This window comes from Arachis stenosperma, chromosome 5 (assembly GCF_014773155.1).
Source record: "Arachis stenosperma cultivar V10309 chromosome 5, arast.V10309.gnm1.PFL2, whole genome shotgun sequence".
Classification (NCBI taxonomy): Eukaryota; Viridiplantae; Streptophyta; class Magnoliopsida; order Fabales; family Fabaceae; genus Arachis; species Arachis stenosperma.
This window is the reverse complement of record NC_080381.1, coordinates 134,540,875-134,550,329: the sequence shown is the minus strand read 5'-3', so window position 1 is coordinate 134,550,329 and position 9,455 is coordinate 134,540,875. Positions and strand designations below refer to the sequence as shown.

At 34.6% G+C, this 9,455-nt stretch overlaps 1 pseudogene; it reads left to right on the top strand.

Moving 5' to 3' along the window:
• The first annotated feature begins 749 nt into the window (after window positions 1–749).
• Window positions 750–7,476, top strand: LOC130980033 (GTP 3',8-cyclase, mitochondrial-like; annotated as a pseudogene).
• The last annotated feature ends 1,979 nt before the right edge of the window (window positions 7,477–9,455 follow it).

Below are 9,455 nucleotides of genomic sequence, written 5' to 3'. Positions count from 1 at the left end.
TGGTTCATATGAACACCGAAACAAGCACAAAAATATTCTAACTAATCCTAACCCTTGCCTCTTATTTAATTTAGTTCTTAGACCTTTCATACATTAGAAAACGTGCACACAAAGGAATGGTTGGTGGTGGTGCATTTTTGTTTTTGGCCAAAAAGTGTCACAAAAACGCTAAAGTTCAATCACTTTTAGCTCGAATTTCTCTAACTCCTTAGGCATGCTCTATATGGGATTCAAGAGAGGCTTTCTAGACACATAAGAGGACAAGAATTCATCATGATCACTGCTGAAAAATAGAAAAAAATAAAGAAGGAACAACAGCTCATCTTGCTGAATTTTCGATAAAAACACGAGAATTAGTGAACACGAGCAAGGAGGGAGACACTGCCATCGTCGTTCTTGAGCTCTCCAACTCATCTTTACTCCAACTCCTCTCAACTTTCAGTCTCTCAAACGAAGCTCTCTTCTCCCAAAAAGAAACCCTAGCTTACAGTAGCCTCCACCGCCGCGGCAAGGAGGGAGACAGTCTCGCCATCCGTCGCGCCGTCATCGTTCTTGAGCTCTCCAACCCCTATTCACTCCAATCGCAGCTTCTTCTTCAAGCTTAGCGTTCACCGTCTGGTTTACCTCTGCTCATCCGCGCTTCTGCTGCCGTCCATCATCGTGCTTGTTGCCTAGTCGCCATCGTCCATCGTGCTTAACCATTTTCTCTCATACTCTGCCCAGATTGCTCAGATCGAAGAAGGCAATGTCTTCTCCACTCACTGCTAATGCTTGTTCTTCTTCTTGTTTTGGATTGATTCATTAAATAATTAGTTGATTTATTTTGCTGGTTAATCCTTGTTAAAATTGTGCTGATTTAGTTGATTTAGTTCACTAGTCAATCTTGTTAATCTTCATTAAAATTGTGTGTTATCTTCTGTTTTATGTCATGACTCGATTGTGCTTAGATTGTGACTGACTTAAAATTGTGCTTAGATTGAATGATTAATTGATTAGCTATGGCTGTTTTGATGTGTTGCTGTTTTGTGTTTTGTAATTTTTATATATAGTGATGTGCTGTTGTTTTGTGTTTTGTGACTTAATCGTGCTTAAATTGAATGTTAATTGATTATTGATTAGGATGATTGTTCTGCTAAATTAATTGATTATCGTTTAGGATGATTATTAATTGATTAATTGATTATTACAATACCAAAAAAGAAATTGTTCTTACAACTGTGTGGTCAGTAGCATTTTATCTTGGAGATATTGCAGCTAAGTTGGTTTACTCTCCTTCAGTATATATGTTCAGCTGAAAAATTTGTTAGTTCAGAATAGTTATAGAGCTTAAGATCTTTGAATCTGTTGCAAGCGTGCTGGAATTGTGATTTTTATATAGGATAGTTGTTCTGCCATGCTATTGCTGCCTATATAAGTGTGTAGCTACCACTAAAATCAGTAACCCTCATTAAATTACCTCAACTATTAAATATCCTAAATACTAATATGCAGTTACTATTTCAATCTGCATTCTGCATAATACTGTCTAAACATGCTGCTGCTACTTCAATCAGCATTCTGCAATATGCTTTAATCAAATGGCTCAAGATTGAAGATGACGTGGCAATCTTCTTTACGAAGCAACACGTACAGTGAGATTACCACCGCTAGAAGAACTGTTTCTCATGATCTCAATTGTGTTTTGATGTTTTTTGAGTTTGATCACCGTCTTTTCCTTCATTGTCTTGTCTTTTTGCTCCTTTACTACTCTTCGATACTCTCTATGTTTTTGCAGTGTAACCTTTGCTCGTTCTTTCTCTCCAGAAAGGCAATTATTTGTTGCAGGATTTGGTACTTGATGTTAGTTTAGAAGAAGCCATTTTGGAGTGAAATCAGTTTTACATCTTATTAGTTTGGTGTTTGTTGGCTGAACCAGATTGGTAGGAAAATCTTCACCAAAAGCTATAATTATAATCTTAGGATGTATATTTATAATTTATTTATTATTTTATAGTAAAACAATTTTTTTGGTTGAACTACGGTTAGACCGGTTGAACCACTAAACCAGTGAACCAGTAACAAAAACGGTTCGATGGCCGGTCCGGTTTTCAGAACCTTGATAATAATACTAATCACAAAGTGGAGAGGAATTGTAGAATTTGTCACATAGGTTTGGAGAGTGATAGTTCTGAGTTTGGTATTCCAATTGAATTAGGTTGTGCTTGTAAAGATGATTTTGTTGCTGCTCACAAAGTATGTGCTGAGACATGGTTTAAGATTAAGGAAAATTTGAGTATAAATCCCATCTTTACTTTATTCTGTTTAACTACAAAATTTGGTTTTTGATAATTTTTTAATGCTGAATTTGATTGATTCTATGGATATTTTAGACATCCTTTTGTTTATGATTCATGGAATTGAGAACTAGATTGTTTGGTACTGTTCTATATGTATAGTTGTTCTATGTCTTGGTGCTGAGTTTGACAAATATTCTCAATTACTTACAGCTATGGTTTCCTTCTTGGATGGGATTTTATTTTTCCAAAAGAAATTATAGAAAATTAGGGTTGTGAATTGTTTAAAAAAAAACTTAAGTTTGTATTTTGATAAGATCATATAGTTTTGATTTATGACATTTCATGTAGTGTTTTAAATTTGGAAGATATTTTAAGATTTATGTTAGACTATAATTATATTTTAGTATGTATATTTATAATTTATTTATTATTTTATTCTAAAACAGTTTTTTCAGTTGAATTATGGTTGGATCAGTTGGACCAATAAACCAATGAACCAGTGATTAGAACGGTTCGATGACCGGTTCAGTTCTCAGAACCTTGGTTTTATCATCTCTCTGGTGACTGGTTTTTATTATTATTGTTATTATTAATTGATGATTGCATCAATAATGAGACACTCCTTATCAAAATTCCCTGGTTGGCGTTTTGGCTTTGGACAATCCAAGTCCTTATTGGTATTGCTCTTTCTCTCGTTTACTATATATGTAACTTACTCTGTCAATTTATTTAGCTTTGGTCATGCAAATGCATTGATCATCAAGGTCTACTTTAATTTTCTAATGGATTAGGAAAATGGATTCTTGGGTTCTTACATACACTAGCAACATAGTTATCATATCTATGTTGTCCTTGTCAATGACTCGTAAATTTGATAATAAAGTTGCAAGAATCTCTTAAGTTCTATGGTAAAAAACACAGTCAGTCATTTAGTTTGTTCCCTTGTTATGGGCCGAATTTCGATTCTCGAAGCGATGGTAAGATTGTTGCATAAATCTTCTCTATCCAATCCCGCTTGATAGGAATTTTGTGCTGTGAGTTGTAAATATTGATAACCATTTGCATCTTAATAAAAATTGTTATTTTTTGTCCTTGGATTTTGTCTAAGTATTCTAATTAATAATTAGATTCTTCTTATTCCATGTTGTATTAATCCGGAGTGTGGTGGTGATGTTATATCTAAGTCTTTGTTTTATGAGATTGTGGTTGGATAATCTGCAAATTTTCTAAAACAGGTGAATTGTGAGGCAGGGTCTCATTGTGCCAGCAGAAGTACCAATGGTCAAGTCAATTTCAATGGCAACTTGAATGAATATTCCACAAGAACTTATGAAACATCGTGCGCTACATCGCTTGACAATCAGCCAAAGGATAACTCTATTTCTGATATGCTAGTAGATTCATTTGGACGGTTGCACACTTACTTGAGAATATCGTTAACAGAATGATGCAATTTACGGTGTCAGTATTGTATGCCAGCAGACGGCGTGGAGCTAACTCCTTATGCTCAGCTTTTGACAAATGCTGAGATTTTGCGACTGGCAAATCTTTTTGTAAGCCGGGGTAAATAAAATACGGTTGACTGGTGGGGAACCAACTGTAAGAAAGGATATTGAAGATATATGCATGGGGTTGTCAAAATTGAAGGGACTGGAGACATTGACCATGACTACAAATGGTATCATCCTAGCAAGAAAACTTCCAAGGCTGAAAGGATGTGGCCTTACTTCTGTGAACATTAGTTTGGACACATTGGTACCTGCAAAGTTTGAGTTTATGACAAGACGGAAAGGGCATGAAAAAGTAATGAATTCAATTAATGCTGCTGTGGACCTTAGTTATAATCCTGTTAAGGTATTTGCTGGTTCTGGTCTTGTTTCTTCACTTTTTGAACACCTCCCATGTTATTAGCTTCCCTTGCCAAAGTGTAAAATTCTTCACTGATTTATAGTTTTGTACATATTTCTATGTTGGATTATTCTTGTGTGAGACTTAATAGCCATGTTAAATTTCAAAGGTAACCTGATTGATGCATTTTAAGGTGTCCTTTATGTTTGTTGCTTCAGGTCAATTGTGTTGTAATGCGTGGATTTAATGATGATGAAATATGTGATTTTGTTGATCTGACAAGAGAAAAGCCTATTAATGTTCGTTTTATAGAATTCATGCCATTTGATGGAAATGTTTGGAATTTCAAGAAGCTTGTACCCTACTCAGAAATGATGGATAGAGTGGTAAGGTACAATTTTGCAGGAGACCTCACTTGGATTTTTTTTTTGTGTTTTTTTTTTCTAGTTGAGACCCTTCGTCACCATTTTTATTAAGCAGATAAAACATGTTCCTTCCATAAAGAGACTTCAGGATCACCCAACAGATACAACCAAGAATTTCACAATAGATGGACATCAAGGTAGAGTTTTATTTATCACATCAATGACGGAGCATTTTTGTGCTGGTTGCAATAGATTACGAATACTAGCAGATGGAAACTTCAAAGTGTGTCTATTTGGTCCTTCAGAGGTAAGTCATATAATCTACAGTGAAAATTCATTTTGTTCTGCATGTCACCAATAATTGTTAATTGCAATTTGAAGAGTATCTGTGTGATGCTAGATATATGTGGAATATTTAATGTTTCTAGTGAATCTACAATGTTATCATTGATGAGGATTTTATAGGTTTCTTAAAGTGAAGTGGGTATTGAATGAGATCATTAGGTAATGTGAGGAAAGGGCCTGGATTTAGAGTTGGTATTCGAAATACACAAATGCTTTTGGTGGATAAAATTTGGAGTAATGTTAATGCAAATCTTTTGCCATTATTGTGCTGTGTTCTGTAAGTTGCTTTCTACAAGTGATCAATGGCTTTACAGAACAATGGGAGAAAGAATAGGCAGCAACATATACTATAACATTAATGATTGGGCCTGTGATTTCTACTCTCAGTCCTGAATTCTTGATATGCTTTGTTCTCAATTTTGGGGAAGATTCCTAATAGAGTGACTAACATAACTTTCAATAATTCATATTAGAAAGTAAGAGGTCTATACTACCTTGCAGAAAATGGATTTATTCACTAAAATTTGAAGTTTGTTCGTAATTTGGGAAAGTTAGATGAGAGCTTGTTTAATCCTTTCCTTGTGCTTCATGAAGATGAATTAATTCTCATTTTGAGTCTCTACTTGTACACTATTGGACCACTGGTTGTCTTCGCTATCTTCAACTCTAGAATGCATAATTATTAGATTAAGCAATGCTTGTTGCTTTTCCTATTAAATTCTAGTTATTCATGTGGTATAACATATAATGTGTGCTTTTGAACAATGTTTAGAATTATGCATGATATTAGGTAGCATATTTTGTTAAGTGGTGTGAGTTTTTTGGTCACCATTGATGAGTAGAGTATATTCATTGTTTGACTTGTTTGGTGGAAGGTCCGTTACGCAATTCGATGGCCTTATTTTACCTTAGATATGAAAAATTATGTTTCACATTTTTCAGATTGAATGCCCATTTTCTTCTTTTCCTTTCTAATAATTTCTTAGATGCATAATCATATGAACCATCTACTCCTAAGTTCATCAAGGACTATACCTTAGACTCATCTTACAGATATTCTTCTAAACTGTGCCATGAAAGCAAAGTGCATCTCACAAAAATATTGGATCATGTGAACTTGACAAGGCACACTGTGATTGTTGATTTTATCTGTTCAGGCCAAACCTATTTATGCAGTGATATGGACACTGGACAGTAGAAATTGGCCATTAAATATATATTGGATTGGATATTTAATGTGCTGTGTGTAACTTTAAGCAAGAGATTTTTGTGATATTTTAATACCGCCTTGTCCTCTTGTAGGTTAGCTTAAGGGATCCCTTGCAACATGGTGCAGAGGATGATGAGCTTAGGGAGATAATAGCAGCAGCGGTATGCACTTTTTGATTATTGCTTGGATTCAAACTTTCATCATGATAATTTAGAAATTTAATTTATCTATCAGGATTTACTTTCTCATCCAATATGGTGGAATTATATTTGCTTTTAGTTTCAATGTAGTTTGTTGATTTTGGCATCATAAAATCTGTTATTGCTTTTTTATATTGTTGTGTAGCAATATAGTAGGTTATAGACTCCTTGTTTAAGCTATGTCATCTGGAAGGTTCTTCTACTATAATGTTCTAGTATTCTGGCCTTCTCTTTGGTGTAGGTGAAGAGGAAGAAAGCTTCGCATGCTGGAATGTTTAACCTTGCAAAGACAGTAAATAGGCCTATGATACATATTGGCGGATGAAGTCTTGTCATCTTCTCTTCCCCACTTCCTTAACTCCATAAAGTTAGGGTTTGCTTGGTGATAATGTTATCTATTTTTAGGAATTTGCAAAAGAAAAAGTATATCATGAAAATGAACTCAATATTCACTCTTGTTTTTACAAAATTATGAAAACAGAGAACACTGAATGAAAGCACAAACCAAATATGCCCTTATGTATTCATTCTCTTAGGTGTGTTTGTGAGATGGGGTTTTAAAGGGAAAGTGGTGAAAGTAAGAGTTTGAAGAGTAATTATAAGTCAATTTGTCTATTCAAATCTTTCTTTCCCTTCCTCTCCTTGTAAAGCTTCAACCGCATTATTAGAGCTGTAGTTAATCGAAGTACCTCATTGTGTCTAAGTTTAGGTGTCGTGTGTCTTTCAAAATTTGCCCCAGCCAGAAGAAGGTCCTGATCGTTCTCCTTATGGAGTGATACAGTTTTGTCTATTTACTTTAGCATATATATGGTCAAATGTTTTTCGGCCTACATTTTCAGATCTTGTGTTGATTATTAAGATAAATTATGTGTTGTTTATAAAATTGAGGTTATTTATTTGTTGTTTGTATAAGCCAGATTTGAGGGTCAATAATCGACACATTATTCTATGCAGCTAGGTGGGTTGTAACAAACCAAATCTACAGTGGCTTAGATAATGCACAGTGCAGTATAACAGTTGAGGCACTGAGTTTGTGACTGGAAAATGAACTGCCTTTGTATTTGGGGAACTTTTTGGGATAAAATTATTCTAAATCGGGATGCACAATTCTAAAACGGCTCCAAATCCAAACTAACACCAACAGCCACCTTATGACTCAAATAGCTTTTACTACTAAACTAACAAATAACTGTATAATGAATCAAACATATTGCACTTCTAAATGTGTGTGCATGTGTTCTGTCTCTAATTAAAGAAAAGCATCTAAAGTAATAGAAAAAACACAAAATTAAAAACCGAATCAAAGGAATCACTTCTTTAAATCTTGCATCCTTTTATTTACTCTTCCTAAAATCCCATAATGTCGCTCTTCCTAACCAATCAATACATCATAGAAAAGAGGGCTAACAATTATAATAAAATAAACAATCCGTTTTGCTAACTTTTCGTCACAACATTCATAAAAAAATAGCACAAATATTAAAATTCTAATAATTATTACCTGTGCCAAAGTTGGTCTTGACTCAATCTGGTTCCTTTGCTAAGAATATAGACCAGAGAGAATAACCATTTCAGCCTAAAATCTACCAAATCCAGTTAATCAAAAAAGTCAAATACCTCAATATATTTTCATGGGAATGAAATCCTAATAATATATTCACCAAACAAAGTAAAATTATCAAAATAAAGTTGTGTTTCATTATTATGCTATCTTCCAAAGTAATTATTAATATATATCCATGATGGCTTCATCAGATGATTATTCCACTGTTTCAATTCACACAAAAGCACGGTTCTATTTAGAACATCGGAATCCAGGTGTTATTTTTTGGACAAGAAAGATTGTGTTAATGGTGGTGATGTTCCCTGACTAACAAAGGAATTGGAATTGGAGGGGGTAGTGGGCCTTTTGTTTTTCACAAATATTCTGCAGCCTACTAATTTTAGTGATGATGATAACGGTGGCGGCTAGTGGTGATGGTAGAGGAGTGAATGGTGATGGCAAATTAGCAATGCAGCGGTGGATGAGGGTAGGGGTGAGCATGGGTCGCGGGTATTCCTATCCAAACCCGAATCGAACTAAAGTAATGATTCTCTCTAGTAATTGGTTTGCGTAACGGTTCTGGGGTGCGAAACTCGAACCAACCCGTAGATCAGACTATATATTAATTAAATAGGGTAAAGTATATTTTTTGTCCCTGAAGTTTATTAAAAGTTTGAAAATTACCCCTAAGTTTGAATTTGATTCAATTTTATCCCAGAAGTTATCGATTTGCATCAATTTTGCCCCTGAACGTTAACAACGTTGAAATCACTAACAGACGTTAGTGACGTGGCAATAAAAGAGTTCTATGTGGCAATTATGTGTGTGAGTCATTTCTAAAACGTTTTTTAAACAATTTTTTATTTTTGTTTAAAAATTTATATTACAAAAATAAAAAACCCAACCTCAAACCCTAAAGTTAACTTCTTCATGTATGTCTACATCTTCATCTTCTTCCCTGTCGGTAAGAATAAAAAACCTTAAAGAATGGCTTCCCAAGGCTCTGTGTCATCACAAAAAAGTAGTCGACGACGACGAACGTTGACATGCAACTGTGGTGAACCCCCTGTACTGAGATGGTCGAAGACACCAGAAAATCCCGACCGGAGATTTTGGGGCTGTGTATACTTTGATGTAAGTTTGACTGATTTTAATTTTGATGTCTTCATGAGTTTTTTCAAGTTCTTATTTCTTGTTTTTGTTGCAGATTGGGAAGGGGTGCACATTTTTTTCCTGGGCAGATGGATGTGCAGAGACAGAAGAGGCTGAGGTTGCAAGGTTGAAGATGAAGATTTTCACCTTGAAGGCTAAATTAGTTTATGCTAAATGCAAACTGTTGGTGGCTGTTATTTTTGGTGTGTTGGGTTGGTTTATGGTGATTTTAATGGTTTATTTGTGGGTGAAGAATGGAACCCATTTGAGATTAGGGTATTAATGCGTTTGGGACAGCTGAAATTAGCAGAAGTAAGAATAGGGTCGCTTTTTGTATTCAGTTACGGAAATGTACTCAACTCGAAAACTTGTTAATGTAGTTGTCCCTGAAATTTAAATTATGTTTCAAAAATAACCCTGAAAGGATTAAAATAGTTTGGCACTAAAATTGGCATTAAGAACCTGTTGTGGCAAATAAAGTTGCATGAATGTATCCATCACATTAGTCATTGTCAA